The 21,348-nt window shown below is 49.4% G+C and overlaps 1 protein-coding gene across 2 annotated transcripts in view; it reads right to left on the reverse strand.

Moving 5' to 3' along the window:
• The window catches only part of ZHX3 (zinc fingers and homeoboxes 3), a 48,603-nt gene extending 33,866 nt beyond the window's left edge, over positions 1 to 14,737 (reverse strand). Inside the window, exons 1-2 of one of the 2 annotated variants that reach the window (XM_062009079.1) lie at positions 14,663 to 14,732; positions 11,956 to 12,102 (exon numbers count right to left, since the gene is read on the reverse strand). The gene's annotated coding sequence lies outside the window, so the exon portion shown is untranslated. Of the gene's footprint in view, positions 1 to 11,955; positions 12,103 to 14,662 lie in introns of both variants that reach the window. The other variant, XM_062009078.1, reaches the window with a different exon arrangement.
• Between the last annotated feature and the right edge of the window lie 6,611 nt (positions 14,738 to 21,348).

The following is a 21,348-nucleotide window of genomic DNA, read 5'->3' on the forward strand; positions in this document are numbered from 1 at the left end:
GACAAGTTACCATTCAGGATCTGTAAAGTGGCTGTTTCTATTTCTCCAGTATTTACACAGAGCTGGGAACTTGTCTTTAGTGATATCTCTTTAAAGGGAAACAGCTATACTAGAGGCAACATTGCTCACATCCCCTCTCTGTCTCTTCCAGCTCAAGTGAACCAGTGTCCTGGAAAGGCTGTATCATCAAGAGAGGCAAGCCATGCAATTTAACATCCATAACATTCAATTTTAGAATCAAAGAGCATAAAATATTTCTATCCAACATCTGCTGTCATAGAGGCATGCAAGCTTTTATTATCTTTAGTCACTTCCATCTTTTTAAGGGCCTGAAAATTTAAGCCCCAGAACATAATTTGTCATCTCTTACTGTTTTTTAGAGTGAAAACAACCCTTTTTAGCCTCACCACTCCATGCCAGCACTGTAGAAAGAGAGCACAGGAAAGCATTAAGACAGCTCCCACTTGCAGGAGAATAAACTGCACCTTCAAGATGCAAGAGTGATCAGCAAGAAATATTAGCAAGATACTTCTAAGCTATTTTCCTCTTCCAACAACTGATGCCCCACAGGCTCTTCAGGTCATCCAATCCAGTTGTTAGTTTTAGGGAAAGTATTGCCCAATATTTAATCTGAACTTTTTTCTCTACAATTTTAGAACCATGACCTCTTGACCCATCCACTGTGAATGTGGAAAGCAAACACCATCTTCCACTTCAGGCACCTGAAGATACATTTCCTCCCTTACTCTTCTCTTATCTAGAGCCAAACAACTCAGGCTTGTGATTTCTAGACCTCCAGTCAATCTCGTTACCACTCTCTGGGCCTCCTCCAGCTGATCTCTTCTTTTCTGACAGAACCAGAAGAGGACACCTTCCCCAGCCTTCTGCACTACACACTTATCTACTTCAGGGTGCTTATTTCCACCTAAGCAGACATGAGTTTTATGCCCAATTTCAAAGAATTTACAAGCAGAGACACAGGCTAGTTCACATCTGCCTTAGTCATTTTTTTTCCATAGCAAAGGTTATGGAATATTCTCATTAAACTAAAAATCCCTCCTGCAGAGTTTTTAAAATGTTAAATCCTATTCAGTTTGGATTTTTAAAAAGGAGATATATACAGAATCAAGCATTAAACCTCAGCAAACAGTAATCAGCTTCTCACTCCAGGAAAACAAAACAGCAGAGCACTCTCACTCATTTTCATTTCACTGCCCACGAGGATGCTCCAAGGACCACTGGCAACAAATATCTAAATCTTGCTATCTGTTACTTGAGAGTGAAAATCATCACTTTGTTTCATGTTTTACACAAGGCCTGATGTGTGACTGTCCAGTTCAGCTGAAACAGAAGAGCACTGGCTTTCCTTTCATCCAAAAAATCTCAAGCCTGCAGCATCCTGCAGGATGTGAGAGCTGCAGCTCTGTTCCTGCACTGCCTGGAGAGTTCTGCATGGTTAGCTCCAGCTCCTGCTGTGAGCTGGGATAGTCTGGGATTGGGAACTCCCTCAGTCCCCTGGGATCTGCTTTCCATATACCTAAACATTCAGTAACACACCTCAACAGCTCTTCTGACCGCTTCTCCATCCTCCTCCAGCTGCACTTACTGGTCTGTTCACAAACAGCTTGTGGGAGCAAAGGGACAATAAATGCAAAAATCAGCTTTGTCTAAAAAAAAATCCCCTTTGACTGAGAATGCCCCCTGAGCAGGGGGGGCACTGGCAGCACTGCCATTAACTCGAGTCTAAAAAAGTCTGGGAGTCAGCAGTGATGATTCTATGATAATACAAATTATTAATGGGAGGAACCTCCTCGCTCCTCTGCACACAGCTTGGCTAGAGCCAAAGGATCTTATTTTTTTCAGTGCATGGACCTTGAAAACTCCATGATTAGCAAAGAAAAACCACACTGACAGTTTTTACACTGTCCACAATATATTTTTAAGGTGATTTGTCATTTAAACTGTCAGCTTGAAATGTAATGATTTTTTAAAATGAATTAAATATTATGTATCACATTCACAGGCTGCAACCACTGCCAAATTCCTCTGTCAGCTTTTATGGGATTATAATCATATTCCTCTTTTAATGTTTTATTCCCTTGCTTCTGTGCCAAAGACATGGGAAAGAGAGTAAATGGCTACTTAAGAGTATGACCATCTAAACCAAAACTGAAAGTGGAGCAAAATGTCCCAACTCCTCCATCCCAGTGAGAGTATCCTTAGGTGTTGCCTGTAACACAGCAGACAAAATGCTTTTAGTAATTTTAAAGTGTAATTTCAAAGCAGGTTTTCAAGTTTAAAAAAATCTCTGTTTTAAAAGGAAAAGTGGTTTTAATTGTTGGGAAAACACATGGCAGGACAAGCTTTACATTTCTGGCATTGAGAAATACCCATCTCTTGCAGAGACCAGAAACAGTTCGACAGTGAACACAAAGGGAAGGTCAGTGGGATCCAGAGCAGGTTTAGGAGTCCTTCCCAGGGCTATCCAGCCTCCCCTACTACTACATTTACTGCTCAGAAACCTTCCTGTCCCATCTTCTCCCTAAACTGTTCTTCTGCTGGAGGTGGAACAGATGGATATACCCATTTTTGGTCTTCCTGGATTGCTCTCCTCACTTTGAACAAGCCCCATCTGAGTAAACTGCCAGCTGGGTCTCAATCCCAGCTCCTGCAGGGACCTGGCTGGGGCTCAGCCTGGGGAGAGTTACACAAAATTAAGATTTCAGCATTTCTTAGTGGGAATCTAAATGTCTTCTTTCCCCCCACAAAAACGCTTGGAGCACCACTGTGCTTGTCTGTACAAAGAAGACAAAATTGTCTAGAAATGGAAGCAAAACCTTACTCACCCAAATTAATGGGCAAATTTTACAACATGAACACAAGAAAAATGTTTGGCTTGGGTTTTTTTTCTCCCTGCAAGGCACTTTGGGTTTTTTTTTTTTTGCAGGACAGTGTTCCTTTATAAAAGCATTCTTCTGAAAGCACTTCTCCTGTGAAGCTTCCCCTCCGACAGCTACTGTTACAAATCTGCGATAAAAGACGTATTCAGTAGGGCTTGGCACACAAATAGCACCCAAACAGGCACTGTCAAAGCCTTGCAAGTTTATCACAAGCTTCAAAATATTTAGAGAAAGAAAAGATGCTCAGCTAGGAGAAGCTTCAGCTCTTGGGGTCATGAGAACCTCAGATTTCATCAGGGAGAAAAAGAAAGAAAAAAGATAAGTGTCTAGACACAACTCTGGAGAAAATCTCTCAAAGCAACGTGACTCAGATTTTCAAGGACTGATGGCCAAGCACAGAAGGAACCTTTGATGGATCATCACTTGTCTTGATCTAGCGTCAGGATTTTGCAGTGTCTCACTGGTGACTTCTGAATATTTCTGTGAGGAAACCACGCTGTAAACTTCATCCCTGGAAGCCAGAGCAGAAGGAACTAGATGATCTCTAAAGGTCCCTTCCAACCCCTACCATTCTATGATTAAATGCTTTGCAATCGCAGGAGGGAGCAGCTGTGCTCTTCAGCCAGTGCTCAGCCACCCACGTGGGAGCAGAGCCACGGGGGTCCTGCATGGCTGGAAGCATGGACTTTGGAGCTCAGCTGAACAGGGATGTTTTGCTTGCCTAGACAGGGTAGGTATCCATGATCTAGCCACTTAATCCTGACAAAAAACAGCCAGAGGTCTTGCTCTGCCCTCCCTCACACCCCCATCTCCCTATCCTGTGGTCTCTCCCTATCCCTTAGCACATGCCAGGCCTCTCCAAGAGCCTCTGCACCAGCAGAAAGCCATCTGCTGTTATCCCTAACCATCACATCAGATCAGCTGTCTCACAAACCTCTAGCTTAAGCTTGCAAGGGAAACACAAATAGACAGAAAACCCCTCTCAGACTCGGTAGTGTGGCAGGCAGGTCTGTCAAAGCCCAGGGGATGCACAGGTCCCAAGGAAGGAGGACACATGCCCATGGCATGGGAAGAGAGCTTTACTGTTTCTGTGGAAGAAGGGCTGAGCCCATGACACAAGCAGCTAACACCTACAGGGTATCTTTGCAGGGACATATGCACACACACCCAACAGCAAGCACAGCTCTTCTGTCCTGCTGCTCTTCCTTTCTGTGCCAGAAACAAACCACAGCCAAACCAGGCCCATCATCCATGACACAGGGAAAAGAAACATCTCAGCAACTAATAGATTTCAGCTGGAATCTCCCAGGAGACAGTATTAAAATGAAAGGGGGAAGAAATAAATAAATGGAAAAGAATCAACTTGCTAGTATCAGCCACGCCAACTTCTAAAACCATAAGTCAAGTCCCAAACGCCACAGCACTGGCTCCCAGTCTGGAGTACAGGGGAATAAACAGGCGAACATGCAGAGTGGTGAGAGGAGGGCAACTCCCTACCCCTCTCTGCCCACCAATTCCTGTTTTCCAGTTTTTCTCTGTAACCACAAAGATCTGGAGATCTTCTTTCTTTAAAAAGCTGAGATTTTCACTGAAGTCCCTAGCTCTTAGTGCTGGGCTTTAATCCAAGTGCCCGATGTCAGCAGAGAGTGATGGGCTGCAGAAGCTGGCCACCAGCCAAAGCCCTTTTCAGCCAGCTCAGCTGGGGTCTGGATTTGGGAATCCACACCCATGCATTTGGGAAGTATTTCCCAAAATGGAGAGTTTGACCCCAGAACTGTATAATTCAGCAGCGAGCACAACTCTGTAAATACATCACTATTGAAGCACGCTCACTAGGTTGAGCTCTGAATCTGGTTTGCCCATCAGTCACAAAAAGTATAAATATTCTCCCTGGGTTTTGGTGTAATATTCGTAAGTTGATCTGGAGAACTTCTGGAGTCACTAAGCTATAATTAGAGGTTTATTACAAAAGGTGTTTGGGAAGCCTGTCAGCACTGAAGGAGGCTCTGTATTTAAGGTACCCTTAACACATGCAGCAGCAGTGGGCCACTTTTTTTTGGGTTTTATATTAAAAAAAAGCCAACTTGTTTACTCACCTCAAGTGACTTTTCTCAGCCTCTGCTTTGCAGGAGTGTTTTCAGCCTCTAACTCGATTAATGGCATTTTAAAAAGGCAAACAGAAAAAGCCATCAGTGAGGTGGTTTAATTTTTTTATCCCTGGCTCATCATGTGATTACCAGTTAAATCTTGCTTTTCACCAAAAAAAAACCTAATCAGGTGCAGGACGTGCACATTCACTCACTCGTTATTGTAGGATTGTTGACATTAGCTTTTATTTTTAGAAAAACACCAAGCATGGAGGGGAAATGAAACAATGTGATACTTCTTTGAGACTGTCTCTAACATTAGGAAAATATGCAAAGAAAATACCGTAGGGCTCGGCTTGCAAACCTTCCCACAGAGCGCCAGGCTCACGGCTGTACAACAATAAATACACTTTCAAAGCACTTGGACTGGCCTGATTTCTTAATTATTATCTTTTTTAAACAACATTTGACAATGTCACTGTACCCTGAGCCTCTGGGAGGGAAAGGACTCGAGAGCCCCACACCAGGGATGCTGGTCGGGGCCTGGTCTCCATCCTGGCTATCACACCACAGTATGATGCTGGGCAGCTCTCAGTCCCCACACCAAAAATAGGGGGCACAGCACATCACTGGCTTGATGCCTGAGCAAGCATTTCACATCACAGGCACCTCCAACCTTCCTAATTCTGCCAACACATTAATGAAGAGGTTTCTCCACCAAACACACTGTGATTTCTGGCATGAGAAAGCATGTGGTACACTTAATGCAATGCTTGTGGGGCCTTCAGCAGACCATCTCTTGTACTTCTACATACAATATTTTTAGGCCTATAAGCACTGAGCTATCACACAGCTTAGCAAATGTTGCTAAAATTAAGTTTAAACTGGAATGAAAAAGCATCTCTAAAGTCATGCTCTGGTTCAGCTCCTGGTAGTGACATCACTTGTGCTTTGCTGTTGCAAAATAAGTCCCGAGGGTGAGGAGACCACAACCAGGAGATGACTAGGGCTGCTCTGGAAGAGGAATAACATCATTAAGAGATAATCTCTGCTAATACTGAATGTGAATTCAGGTGCATAATCACACCAGGTGTAGCTCGGCAAAGGTGATCTTTCCTGGTGCTGTCTGGACATGACATCACGGAGATATCGAAGCAGAGGGAGGATTTCTTCTGACTATCTTTGGAGCAGTACTGTCCCAGAAAAGCACTGGAGGAAGGAAGGGCAGAAAACAGCCATAGATCCCTGTGGTGAGAGGCTGCCCAGCTCCTGGATGCTCTGAAATCACTCCTTCCCAAATGCTGATTGCCATCCTTCCCTTCAAAGCACTACAACAAAATATGTGGGAGCTGGATGGATGCACGGTAAACATGGAGCAAATTTCACTATTAATGGCCTTCAGTGGACTTATTTTTGCATCCCACAGTAAAGCACCCCTGCAAGGGAATATCTTCTTCCAGTACACTACTTACTATCACATCCCTACATAAAATGATAGATATTTGATTTATTATTTGTATTTCCCTCTGAAAAAAAAAGCGCAACTGAAATTGAGCTTCCTCACCGCAAAATTAGCGATTGCTTGTATCTGCAATTCAGTGTCAAGAACCTCCCTCATCTCTTTTTTATAATCACATGGACACATAGCATTTTTTGCTACATTTAGCTTGAGGAAAATTTAAGACTTCCTCCCCACCCTGTTTTCTTTTTAATGGGAGATGTGATTATTGAAATTAATTCAGAAAATAGTCAGCATTCACCAATCAGCTCAGCAGTTTGGGTTTTCTTCATCTGCTGGTTACATGCTAATTATTGTACTGGGGGATTATTTCCCATTCACATTTGAAATTTACAGCAGAGTAGGGAATTGATTAAATTAGAAGAAAAATACCAAAAAAACAATAAAGAAATTAATGACATTTTAAATTCAACATAATAGTATTTTACATTTTCTTCCAAGTCTCGTGCCTACAAGGACCCAACACACTCAACCCCAGGAGAACAGATGCACAGGGCAGCATTAAAAGGCAGAACATCAATGATATCTCCAGAGCTGACACTTTCAGAAGGCAAAGCAAGCCTTCTGTGCTCATGAGTATCTTTTTATTCACAGCATCCTCTGCTGCCTCACACCAGCCGTGCCCTTTTCCACTTGGCTGACATTTATCATTAAGAAGGAAAATCTCCCCACGTGTGGGAAAAACCTGTCCATGTATGATCACAGAATGGTTTGGGTTGGAAGGGATCTTAAAGCTCATCTCATTACAACTCCCCTGCCATGGGCAGGAACACCTTCCACTAGCCCAGGTTGCTCCCAGCCCCATCCAACCGGCCCTTGAACACTTTCCAAGATGGGAACCCACAACCTGTCTCAGCAACCTGTACCAGTCCCTTACTATCCTCACAGGGAAGAGCTTCCTAATATCTGCATCTATCTTCTTTCAGTTTGAAGCCCTTACCCCTTGTCCTATCACTAATAAGCCTCCATTTCCAATCCCAGGATACTAGCAATGCTGGAATGCCGGGGCTGTGGTAGATACTGGGGTTTGCCTGAGCAGGGAGCACAGATGGCGATGGCAGCCCAGTCCCATGATGGCCCCTGCCCCATCAGCAGCTCTGATGGACTTGGGTGGCTTTGTCCTTACTCCAAGAGAGGGACAGCACGCCACCAGTTCACAACACTCAACAGCAAGGACTGCTTTCTCCAGCTATCAAGTCCACCAGCTAAGTGTGGGTCCTGATGGAGACCCAGCAGAGAGATCCTGGATTTTTCTACATGAATCTCAAAAACTATTTACCACCACATTTCATCAGGGCAAGCACATATGCCAGTACAGACAACAGCAGGACTTCAAGCACAGAAGGGGGCTTTGTGTTCGCCTTGCAGAGCTGTTTATTAGGGAGGGGCCACCACTGAAAGCAAGGGCTCCTTCTCACTCCACCCTCTCAGCTCCAATAGTCTTGCTGAAAACTACAATTCAATAAAAATCAATAAAAAACCAAAACACAACACCATCTTAGGTGCCAGAGAACAACAAAGTAGAAGCATAAAAGCTTTAAAGTTCCTTTAAACCACCCCAGTGTCATACTCCCCCCACCCGCTGCTAGGTACCCACAAACTGCAGAGGCCTCCCCAAAAGGTGACAAGAAAAGCAAATGTCCTGCAAAGCTGAAGGGAACCAACACCATCCCAGAAAACATGCATGTTTCCACAGAGCAAAAAATAAGATTGAAAAAAACCCAATCACATCTAAAGAACAGGTCTAACGAAGCAGCAGCACAAACTGGTGCCCAATTAACGCCCCGGCACACTGGCTCCAAACATGCCACCTCCAAAGCACCTTCATTTCTAGTGCTTTTATAAGCACTGCTGTGATTGCCAGGGCCAAACCTCCAACCTCCAGAAATGGTGCTGGCAGAGCAAACACAGCTCAGCATCACCAACCCAGATGTCCAGGACAACACCATGCCACTGAGACAGACATCAGCTGCAGAGGGAAAACACCCAAAAGCAAAGGACCTGAAAAACCTGCAGTGGTTGCTACTTCACCCTCAGTTTCTGTCTTTCCTGCCTGTAAAGCAACATGAAAATGCCAGACACTGGAGCAGGGAGCACAGGTCTGCTGTTTAAAACATCTGCTCCACTCCCCTGCACACAGCCCACCAGAGAGCAGGGCCTAACAGGTGGATTCTGGCCCTAATGGAATAAATATTCATGTTCATCTGCTTGCTCTGAGTCCAGACCACAAGTCTGCTTCCCCTCTGCTGCCACAGCTGGGGAGGGCTTGACTGGATTTTTTGTTTTAAATTAGTTCTGTCTCTATAAAAGAGACACTCCCCTTGCCTTAAATATTTTCCAACATGGAAATGATTCCTAGGAAAGAAACAGCGAGCAGGATGCATTTCAGAAGAGGAATCTACATTTACATCCTGCTCAGCAAAACAAAGCACAACACAACAGGCTCATGCAACCTCCTGCACACGTTTCAGGATGGCTTCTAATGACCACTTTACAACTAGGAATGCAGGCAAGAGCCAATTAATCCTAATGCAAAGAGTAAACACACCTGTCTTGCCAGGGCTGCGAAAAAACCCCAACACGTGTCAAGAAGCCCTTGTTGGTGCCACATCCAACCCATCAAGGTCTCCAAAGCCACCGAGCACCACACTCAAAGTACAGGTTTAGAGGTCACCACCTCTACAAGGTTGACCAGAGCCAAAAGGCATGGTGCAGGCTGCAAGAGAAAGCCTGGCACAGCAGCCAGTATTGAAAGATGAAATGGTGCTTGTGTTACCAGTGCCCCAAGGCAGGACCTGAAGCAAAGACGAAGGACTCCAGCCATTGGTGCCTGCCCTGAGCATAAGCAGAAGGAGGCAGTGATATGGTTGGATCCTGAATGCAGAGAATCAAGACCTCTGTTCATTAAATATGCTGCACATCAAAATAACCCATCCAAGACAAACTCATCTCAAGTACCTTCTTACACAAAGTATACTCCCAAGTACTCTGCTGTGCTAAAGCAAAGACCTTTATTAGTCCAATGCCAGGGAGATGAAGATACAGGACTAAGTATTCAAGACCTCAAAAACCTATTATTTGTCCTCTTAAATGAAACTCCTCATTCTTACTATTTTAAGAGTAGACAAGAACTTTCAGTCCTTCTTTATAGACACACAGATGCGAACTGATTCCTGATTATTTGGCAAAGACAAAAGAATGAGCTCTATCAGACAGCAGAGCACAAGCTTTCAGCAGTGACTACACTCTGATTGTCCCAATCTGTGGGACAACACAACCATTGGACTTACTTTCCAGAGCAACACCAGCAGTACCATGGCTGGGGCTACAGGACAGGACAGCAAATCACCAGTACGACCAGTTTGTTAAGATTTGCTGTATTCTAGGAGTTTTGGTTTTAAGTTGATTTAGGCAGTTAACTCTACTGCTGAATTGCTGTTGTTTTTGGACAACAAAAAATACCCTCAGCTTTTGGAGAGGCACCTGGATAGACAGAAAAAAAGTGGCACAGCTTCTGATTTACAGCACTGCAATTGTTGAGCACAAGTCCATAGCAGAGGTACAGACTTCCACAGAGAGAGAGACATGGATAGGAGTGATTATATACAATTATTCACATGCATCTCTAGGCCACTGGATAAAGCCCTGAATACGCTTTTGAAAAACAGTGAAACAAAGCAGGGAGAAAGAAAATTACCAGGGAAAAAGAAAATGACTCCCCATTCAACCATTTGTGCAATATTGGCATGACACCTTAGAGAAATAAATATTGGTTTGACCTATTTCCAAAAGAGAAGTTTTTATAAGTTTCATTAAAATGTCTTTTATCTACCAAAGCATGGGAGCAGAACATGCACGAGCATCCCGCGTGCCAAGGAGCAACTATCTCCCTTGTTATCCTCACTGGAGCAGGCTAACCCCCCTAGTACCTGTAGAAAATTTTAAAAATCAGTCTGAAAATGACTAGCCAGGAGAAGAAGAACTGAAAGACACCAACACAAATAGAGAGCTGCCTCACCTCCCTAGAAGACCCTCTCAACTGAGTCATCTGCCTTTTACCTCTGAATTTTTAAGAGCTCGTTATTTAAACCTGTCCCACCTAGGCTCTTTATTAAGGACACTTTGCTAACCAAATTCCAAGGCTTATTCCCTACCTTGTTCCTAACGTGACCATCTCAAGCATTGCTATATTCAAAGGAAAAAAACCCCAAAAAGCTGTGTTCCTTGCAGCACAGCAGGCAGGGAAGCCCCATCATTCATCTACACTGAATTTTCTGAGCATTACTGGGCAGGGGCATTGGGTGGAGTTATAATGGAAACTTTTGCAACCTTAACCCCATGCAATTTTATTTCATTTTCTTTTCCCCAAATAAGTGCTAAAACACTCCAGGGACCTGGGCTAAAGCAGCAACAGCAGTGCTCGCCTTCGGTAGGAGGAACGTTACAAAAGCCATCACTGCAATTGAAGGCTCATGCTCCAATTTTTCTAGTACTAAAATTAAAAGTAAAGTAGGAACAAGGACTGAAGTGCGTGTAGATAAACAGGGAGATCAGCTAAACATCATTTTATCATCCATGTAGAAAAAGTAGAAGGTACTATCACAGTGTCCCTCCAAAAGGAGAGAGGAAAGAGAAATCACAAAGTCTTTGAAATGCATGAGAATATCCCCCATGCAGAGATGAGCTATGGCTGCAATAGCTGTGACTGCATCTGCTGCCAACCCAAGTGCCTTGGCTATTGTGCCAGGTGCCATCAGCAGCTCCTCTAACTCCACTGCAACCTTCATCCTACCAGAGCTTCTCAAGTGACTTCATGCAAACTCTCTCCATTTGCATTTTGAGCACTGTTCTTTAGAACATTTGTCCAGAAAAAAGGGAGAAAAAGCAAACAAAACAAAGCAGGGGAGAAGTACTTTTTTTTTTCCCTTTTAATTAGAAACATCAGCCCTTTTCTACTCAAAAAAACAGAAAAGCCATCACAGCTGCAAGAGGGAGAGGTGCTGCAGATTTTCACCACAAAGAGTAGCCCATCTTCTCCAAATAAGCCTCCGTAGCAGGACTAGAAACATTCCACCTGGAACAGGTGCCACAGTTACAAACATAATCATCCTGGGCTCCTATTTAGTTCCTGCAAAGACAGAGGGACCTCAGAGTCTGCACAGGGCGAAACAAGGTGGGGGAAGCCTGGACCTGACTCTGGGTTCCTGCTCTCCCCAGCAAACTCCTCGATTCTGGGGCCATGCCAGCTCCCTGCAAGAATGAGGCTAGACAACAACGCACGTTAAACCATCAGCAAACCAAGGACTTCTCTATGGGACTGATATTTTTTTAGACACAAACCAGGTGGGAAAAGATATAAAAGGGACAAAAAAAAAATCAGAAGATGGGAAGCAAAGGACCCACTGAGGCAAAGCAGCAGCAACAAGCCAGCCCCCATGGGTTTGCTTACACAAGCTGAGAGGGCTGAGCAGGACAGTGGTGTGGGGGAGAGAGATCCGCTCCCATCTTCTGCTTCTTGTCTGCAGATTTCCACAGACTCTCAACAGTTTCTTCTGGGAGTTAATGCCTGGTCTGTGTTCAGCAGGCAGCCAGGACCCTGGAAGAGGCAAACACAAGCGGGTCTTCCAGGGCTCATCGCTGCCCAGGACACAACCAAAGCACCTCTGTGACAGCCTGGCCTGGAGAAAAGAGCTCCTCCTGCCCCAGGAACTCAGAGGAAGCTCCCGGGAGGCTGAGCCATGGCACTGCCCTGCATGTAATGCTGCCTTTGGGCCTGTCCCACTGCAGCAACAGAGGAAGGCTTGGCAAAGGAGGGACCCACGGCCCCGGGTAAACCCAAGTTGTAGATAATTCCAGGCACTACAAGACAAGCGGCTTTTACATAGTAACACCATAGTAACCGAAGCAGAGGATAGCACTTACACAGGGCACCACATTTTTTTGGAGGGGAAGAAGAGAACATCTAAATGGAAGCGAGGGGACATGTTTGTATAAAGCAGAACCAGAGTCACGCTGCTGTTCACGTCTCCCGTCACTGAGAACCCCAATGGCTCCTGCCACCAGCCTGGCCCACCTGCCCCAGGCTCCCCCAGTCTGGGCTGCCAGCACTGCCTGCAGCAGCCCTTGCCTCTCCCCAGCCAGAGACAGCAGCCCCAACGGGGCTGGTTTTGCTTGGCTTTGCAACAAGGATCTTATTGATAGTGATGTGCTCCTGTGAGTGACTTCAGAGCTCCAAGTTACTACAGCTTTCTTACAGTAGCAAGAGTTGCAGAAGCTGAGCCCTGTCAGAAAAATCTAAGCTGAACCACAACCCATTTAGAATATAATTAACACAAGCTACAGACTAGGTTGTATCTAAAGCAAAATGTAATCCAACAGCCTCCTCTTTCCCACCCCCAAAGGTGGGTCAGGACTTCAAAACTGTGTGGGCATCCGTGTGCTGCGAGTTACTGGGATGAACTCAGAGGAAACAATAAACAGACTGCGACAGTCTGCTCCCTCTTCTCAGTTGTGCATCCCGAGTTGTAAAATACATCAAGGTCATGGACCCCATCTACTTAATAGAAGTTATCATTAAATTGCTGTTTTCTTCTACATAAATAAAATGCTTCTGATCTTCTAGATTTGGGGTTTTTCTTTTCCTCCTCCTCATCTCTTGATGAGAAATTAGTTTAGAATAAGCTGTTCCAGATAATGAAGTAAACTTCTGCCTTCCTATCCATATAGAATCGCTCCTCTGGACCCTGTGATCCTCGGCTGGAGACTGCAGCTGGAGGAGGTGGTCAGGGAAAAGAGCAGTGAAACCCCCCTTGGCCTTGCCTGAGCCACCCTTGTGCATTGGGAAAGCCCATGGCCAGGCAGAGCCCACTCCCTCTGGGGAGCAGAAAGGGGAAGACAGAGCTCCTGAACAGCTTGTATACAGGGTTTTTTCCCCATGCACATCGGTCAGCCGAACAGGATGCATCACCTGCCTCTCCTCATCATGTAACTCTGCCCCAAAAGTTTCTCATCTCATAAGTGGAATGGAAGAGAAAAAACAACCTTATTGCTTGAGTTTTGAGGACACAGACTAAGTATGCCCTGGATAGAGTTTAAAGCCCCAAGCATGAGCTGTAGAGTCACTTCTCAAAACACATCAGCCAACAAAGCAAACACAATGACTGAGGGACATATGCCCACTCTGTGCCTTGGACCCACATACTCCTTACCAAAAGATCTCTGCTCCCCAAATCTGCGGCCTGGAGCTGAGAGGCCACGGCTTGCTGGCATGCAGCCACATGCCCGGCTGCCACCGCGGGAGCCCTGATCATGAGCTGGCATAGCCCAAGCAGGACTTTACCCCAGCAGCCTGAGGATGTGAGGTTAAACCACCTGTCCCCAGCCAGGCAAGGAAAGCACTGAACAGAGCGAGCTGGGATTCAGCCCCAGCTTTGCCACATTTCCTACACAGCCTTGGGCACTTAGCAGCAGCTCAGTTTTCCTACCTGCATGAAGAAGGAGATGCCATCTGCTCGCACTCTGATTTGTCCCTGGGACAGATGTCAAACCCAGCATCGCTGCAACAGCGGGAGCCGCAGAAAACACCCACTCGTGCCCAGCCTCCCTAACCCTTAACTGTGACAGGAGGGGGGTCAGTCATCCCTCAGACCCAGAGCACGCTGTCAGCGAGGGCTGGAAAGGAGCACTTTTCTTCCTCTAAAGATCCAGACTAAAGAACAAAACCAAACAAACCGCCCCGCGGGAGAGGCAACGGGTCTGGGTCGGCCCCACGCAGCCAGGCGCTCCCGCAGAGCTCCCGCGGCGGCCGTGCCGGCCACCAGATGTTTAATTGCATTTATTTGGTGACTTGCTGGCGATCCGATCGCAGCACCGGGCAGCGCAGCCACCGGCTCCGCGCTCCGCGGCACGGCTGGGCGGACCGGGGCGGCGGGGAGCGGGACACACGCGTGTCCGGACCCTCGGGTGGGTGCCTGGCGCGGGGACGGGGCCGTGGGAGCGCTTCGTCCCGGGCCCGGCCGCACCCGCCCGCTCTCCCGCACCTGCCAAGGGTCTGCGGGACGTGGCGAGGGGGAGGAAGGGAGGGATGAAGCGGGGGCGGGAGGGACCGCGCGAGGGGTGCGGGACCCTCCCCGCGGCGCCGGGCGCTCGGCACTCACCCGCGACGGGTCCCCGGGCCGCCGTGACGGCGCGGCGCGGCGCGGCTCGGCGCGGTCCGGCGGAGGCCCCGGCCCCGGCGGCGAGCGCGGGGCGGGCGGGGCGGGCGGCGCAACGGGGCGGCCGGGCGGGCGCCGCCGAGCCCAGGCATCGGCGGGGGGAGCGCGGGGCGGGCGGGCGCGACACACACCGGCATTAGCCAGGCTCCATCGCCGGGCGGCGCGGGGGGGGGGTGGCTGGTGGTGGAGGAGGTGGTGACGTCACCGGAGCCGGGCCGGGCGGCGCGCGCGCGCGCGTGCGCGAGGCTGTGGCGGGCGGCGCGCGCGGGGGCACCGGGCGCCCACGGGTGTGCGGCTGTGGGTTACCGGCGCCTCTACCCCGTGTCTCGCCCGAAGCTCCTGCCGGGCTTGGGGAGCTGAACCGGCTCGACAGAGCCTGGCTGGGCTGCGCAGCGGGCTCCCCTGCCGCCTGCACGCCCGTGGGGCTCACCCGTGGGGCTCTGTGAAGGGCAGTGGGTCGGGCTTGTGCCGCACAGGCAGCAAGAGCCCGGCTGTCCCGGAGCTGATTTGACACAGGCAGCCCCGCTCTCTGTGCCAGCACCGATGGACCCTGGCTGGGCGGGTTGGCCTAAAGGCAGCTTGTCCCTTCCGAGGTTTGGGGGCTGCCTCTGAAGGGGTTGCTCCGGTCGGTCAGGGATGCCAGCTCCGTGAGCAGCTCTGGACACTGCCATGCTCCCTGGGCTGCCAGGGTGCTCTTGGGGTGGCCAAACTGCTGCACCCCCAGGGCTTTGGCAGCATACAATAGCGGTGTGCCACAAGCAGGTCGGGGATTGAACTGAGCACCAACTATTTTTTACATAGAGTGTGGCTTGGAAACATCATGTGTCTTGAAATAAAACACCAGCTTTGGACAAAAGATAAAAGATTTTCCAGCTGCCTCCATGGGCATGTCATCCTGCTCTTGCTGGATTCAGAGCTGATGGCCGGGCCCTGCTCACAGTTTTGTTGATGTAAATAAGACGTCGCTTATCTCAAGTTGTTGGCTTTAACACATGGGTCCTGGCTGGGTTATCAGCAACTTGGACAAAAAAACCCTAAGAGCTCTCAGTACATTGTGAGTTCAGAGGCTTCATTTCTTCAGGACCGTTCAGTGCTCAGGGCCATCAGCTCTCCCGATTTTAGAGCGTGGCTGGATTTCTCTGCGAGCCCTAGCTCTTGGAGCCACGCGACTGTGTGGGAATTGCAGCTTTCCTGTTTTTCTTTTTTGGTAAGCTTGAACTCTTTGTGTTTACGGAAGAAATGTGAACTTTTAACAGGTCAGAAACGAGGAGCCAAATCAGCACAGCGTGTTTATAGACCAGAACGGATGGTTTTTGACCAGTCCTGCAGCTGTAATTCAGCTTTTTCAATGCTTGTGATTGGCGACAGGATGGCATTTCCTCCTCTTCAGGCAAAATGGCGTTCCCACCCACTCCATCACATGCCAGGCCAGTCTGACTTGATCTTTCTGGGAATGAGAAGGAAAAAAAAACAAACCAAACCAAACAGTACTGCTTTCCTGATGTATTCCTGGCTCCAGGGCCAGCACTTGGAGCTGCTGGACCTCCAGGAGTTGTCCCCATCCCTGAGGGAGCAGGACATCTGAGCCTTGCTCCCCGTCGCTTTCACAGGATGGGAATTTCACTCCATCCAGCTGTGCTGACTTGGTGTTTCTGCCTCTCCTCTCATCCTGTTTTGCTGAATCACCCCTTTCACGAGCCTCTGGAGCTCTTTGTTAATCTAGGGAAGGAAATGGAAGCCCCTGTCTGGCCAGCCCTGCTTTTAAAAGGCTGCTTCTCTGCTGGGCCATGACAACAGGAAAGCCCGTTCACATCCCAGTGGAGATTCCCTGGAGAGTGGGGGTGGGGAGGGGAATGTGGGGGTCACTACTAGGGAGGACTAGAAACAATTAGAGAGGATGGCCCTGCCAGCAGCAAGGAGATGCTCCAAGGAGCTCTGTGGCACAGGGATCTGGGACTTGCAGGGTGGGTTGGCAGCTGTCAGCCCCACATCTGATTCACTCATCCCATAAACTCAATGGCTCCAGCCATCTCTCTCCTGACATGGAATTTGCAGCATCCTGCTCACTGCCCAGCGTTCAGGAAAAGGCATCTTTGCAGCCATGCCTCAGCTTGGCTAGCTGCTGCCTGGAAAACCCAGTGTAAGGGGAGCACTGGTAAAGTTAAAGGACAAAGAAGACTCAGGGAGAAAGGAGCTAGGTTTATGCTCCAGTGCAGCAAAGACCCAGAGCTTCCTTCCAGTGTGGAAGGGGACAGGAGAACATGGCTCCTTGGCTCAGGGGTAGGAAAAGGGTTTGGATGCTGCAGTAAGTGGCTTGGCAAGGTGAGCTTCCAGCCCTCAAATGGTGCTGGTGTCCCAAAATACTAGCTGAGCCCTGTGGCTGGAGAGATTGCTCCTGTCCCAGCCCCAGGTTTGCTTCCTGTCAACTCAGTTCCCCTCCTGTCTGGGAGAGCTTCTTGCTCCTCTGCAGCATCTTTGACAAGCTGAGCTGCATCAGGTCTCAGCCAGCATGGAAGCAGGCAGGTTGGCCAGCTTCCCAGGTCACTCTTGCAGCTGGATTATTCATCCTCCCTCCAGATGTTTCACCCCAGGCCCACAGAGAAGCAGGCAGCAAGTGGGAGAACCAAGGAAAAGTGTCCCAAGGGACTGCCAGGCTGCTCAAAGGAGAGCTTAAGCAGCTGGGAAAATCCCAGAGAAATAATGTGATGACCAAGGGAGGAGGCAAAACCCGCATCAGCCCCTACCTTGGAGGCAGCTGAAGAACTGGCTGTGGCCTGGCTTGTCTGCAGCAGCTGCCGAAATACAAAGAGGGGGAAAAACAAGCCTGTCTTTGACAGGACTTGTCCCCTCTCCCGCCCTGCGATTGAAGGCACAACTTGTTTTTCTGGGACAGAGGAAAATTTAGGAGTCTCCTGGGCAGCGAGTGCCGGGGGTGCTCCCAACTGCCAAGTGGATGGATGGAGTTTCTCTGGAGCTGCGTCGGAAAGGTCAGGGTGGTGGCTCCCGGCACCATGGGCCACGGAGGCCTGGCCAGTGGGGCCGGAGTGTGGGAGCGTGGCCAGCCATGCTGCTGCCCCAGACAGCGGGCAGTGCCAGGGATGCAGGATGGAAGCTGCCAAGATGGATGCGGGTGTGAGCTTTCTGGAATGCGAGGAGCTGAAAACACTGCATCTCGGTTGGCTAATAAAAAAAGCTGTCTTGTTTTGCAAAGGCTCATTGCAAACATCTGCGGGCTGTGGAGTTCCCGAAACGGGGAGGAAACCTCTCCCTGTTGGAACAGCTCCTGGGGGGAGGATGCATAAAAAAATTGGGGTGCTCAAGGTTACAAGCCCAGGGAGTGATGGATCTGCAAGGTTCACCTTCCAAAAGAAAAGGACGGGGGAATACAAGGGGGTGTGAAAAGCAGCTGGCAGGAATAAGGGTATGGCTTTGCAAAAAAAATTACCATGGCAATTAAAAGTGTGTTAAGCTTTTTGGAGGAGAAAGAAGGAAGGAAGAGGGAAGTAAAATATCCTGGGGATGGATGGCAGAGTAGCACAGAGGGAGGTACAGACATCACCAAGTGTGGCTCCGTAGGTCTGCTGCAGAAGTGCTGAGGGATGAGTAAAGCCTGGTGTGTCAGGAGCTGGGCATAAGGGCCAGTGGGGAAAAACAGCTGAGCAAGGAGCCTTGGAGGTAAGTGATGGGGAAGCTATTTCTGCAGGGTGCCTGAGCCTTGCTTGGAGCCACAGCAAGGCTGAGCTGCCCAAGTGCTCAGGCTGGCTTTGTCTTCCTTCTCCATGCTCACTTGAGGACATGTTCAGCTGGCTGAGGGAGGAATGGTGTCTGCTGAAATGTCCTCTGAGGCAGTTTTGACCAGGTACCAGGCATCTGCAGCCCAGATTTGTCCTTGCTTTGGTGCTCCAGCCTCAGTGTCTGCAGGGTGTCAACCACTGCCCTGGGTGCGACCCGCTCTGCTGGCATTGCCGAGCACTCATCTCGTGCCCTGACAAGGACAAAGCACCTGGGATGGCACATCTCAAGGAGTCCAGACTGAGGTATGACAGGCTCCTTGCCCCCAGCAGTGAGTTCCTGGTGACCTGTCCATGTGATCTTGTGGCAGCCGCCTGCGCTGGTCTGTCAGCTTTGCTGGGGTGAGCAGCTGATGCTGCCTGTTGCCAACCTGCCTTCCTCGGGGACTGCAGCCGTGCCTGGCCACCCACAATAGCTGCTTTCAGTCCAATTTCACCCAGGGGTAGAGCTCTCAGAAATACTAAGCTGCTGCAAAACAGGCTTCCTTCCCTAGCTGATGTGACATAGCCTTTAGGAAAGGTCTGGGACCTTGTGTCCAGGCTGTGCTCAGCGCTGTACAGGAACAGGGGAGATCTCCCTGCCTCCCACTGCCATCAACCTTACCCATACAGCACCACTGAGGAAACTGAGGCACCAGGAGCTAACATGGCAATGAGCTGTGCCATTTCTGCAGCTCAGCCCATCAGCTGTGACCAACCTGGGTGGTTTGGACCCTTGTCCTCAGGGACTAAAGAGGTCCTAGGCAGCCACCCTCTAGCACTGGTGCTTCCCTGCTCTCATGGAACAAGGTCAGCTCCAGGAGTGTTGGGTGGGAGAGCCCTGCACGCACACCAGCAGAAGAGCCTTCATCCCCAGAGTGCCACCAGCTCTTGTGCAGATTAGGAGCCACAGCCACTCAACCCATGTCACTCCAAAAATCAGCACAGAGGATGCTGGAGAATTGCCTGCACATAGCCCACACCAGCACATCCCCAAGCTTGGGGAGTCAGTCCAGTTGGAGCCAGTGCCCTTTTTTGGGGGGCACAAACTCTCCCCCACCACCTCAGTTTCTCACCTGAGTCTACTTGGCTATTCCTGCATTGCTTCCCCATTGCTATTGGGCCCATTGAGATCTGGAGAGCCTCAGTTTTCATAAAGCCTCTGCTCTTTTTTGTGCTTTTCTTTCAACTCATACTCTCTTTTCTCATCCCAACAGAGATAATACAGAGCAGAGGAGTCCCTGAGGCTTGGCCACTCATTCCCACCCTTTATGTCTTATTAAGGCTTCACTGTGGGCTTTGGTGCTGCCTCTGTAAAACAATGCTTAGTGTATCTTTGTGTCCCAAAGCTTTCCTAAGGCCAGGGAGGGGAAAGAAAAAAAGCAACTCTTTTCTTCCCAAAAAGGCAGAAAGTCACCATGATGGAGGTGGAGAGGTGAGGGGCTGCCAAAGTGCAGGGTACTCAGGGGCATGGGCTGGCTTGTGCAAAAGGTCCTGGTGTCCCATGAGGGCTGCACAATGGGCTGCACAGTCCTGGGCTGCACAATGAAATAAACTCACCCAAATTCCCTCTTCCAAAGTTTACAGTTATTGAGGGGCAGTTAAAATAATCCCTCAAATTTCCCTCAAGCATTGAGTTCTGGTGAAGCCTCGTTCCTCCTCCCTACAAGCACCACACACCAGCACCTTCTAGGTTCTTCTGAGTTCAAACCTGTCCAAAGTGCACCCAACTTTACATCCAGAAGCAATTAAATGAGCCACACAGCAATTATGGCCCTGCCCACCCTACACGATCCTAGTTCATGTATAGGAACCTCTATAGCCCTGTGGAGGGGGGAGAAATTAGCATCTGGCATAGGCTCTCTCGCAAGATACTTCCCACTCTGGACTGTCCTCAGCCCAGCCATGATGGTGTGAGGATGCTCTCCAGCTACTGCAAGGCAGCTTTTAAAGAGCAGCTCTTTCCCAGAGCTGTGCACCCAGCCTCTGTGAGCATCTTTTCCAGAGGGCTCAGTCTGCCCTGGGGTCCTGAGATCTGGGACTTTGTACACTTTGTGCCCCAAGGGATTAAACACTGGTCTGGAAAGTGAAAGGACTGTCTTCATGGAATCCCATAGTAGTGGGGGTTGGAAGGGCCCTGCAGAGCTCATCCAGCCCAACCCCCTGCTAAAGCAGGTTCCCCTCGATCAGGGGGCACAGGAATGTGTCCAGGTGGGTTTGGAAACCTCCCGAGAAGGAGCCTCCACACCCTCCCTGGGCAGCCTGGGCCAGGGCTCCCTCACTCTCACAAGGAAAGTTTCTCCTCACGTTGAAGTGGAATGTTCTGTGTTCCAGCTTGTGCCTGTTACCCCTTGTCCTGTCACTGGGCCCTACAGGAAAAAAAGACTCACTCCTTCCTCTCAACACCCACCCTTTCAGTATTTATCAGCATTGATAAGGCTCCCCTCAGTCTTCTCCAGACTGAACAGCCCCAGGTCTCACAGCCTTTCCTTCTAGAAGAGATTCCCCAGTGCCCTCATCACTCCTTGGAAGTTGGAGCCTGGTGAGTCAGGCCACAGTGGCCTTGTGTGGTGGGGGGCTGGAGGCAGGGTCTCCATCAGTGCAAGGCAGCAGCAGCCCTGTGGTAAGACTCATGAGGTGGTTGCAATGAGACACAGCTGCTCCGTGCCCCTCAGACCCACCCCCGGCCTCCCGGAGCCCTCATAGGCCCAGCAGCCAGCATGGCTGGGGCTTGTGTGTTGCTGGGGAGCCGGGTCCTCCCCTTGCTCAGGTGAGAGGAAGGAAGTGGTGGGGAGAGGAGGAGCTGAAGGTGAGCCGGAGCTGAAGGTGAGCCGGCATTGCTGCGGGCAGCCGGCTGCT

The sequence above is a fragment of the Colius striatus genome, chromosome 16 (genome assembly GCF_028858725.1).
Source record: "Colius striatus isolate bColStr4 chromosome 16, bColStr4.1.hap1, whole genome shotgun sequence".
In the NCBI taxonomy this organism is placed as follows: Eukaryota; Metazoa; Chordata; class Aves; order Coliiformes; family Coliidae; genus Colius; species Colius striatus.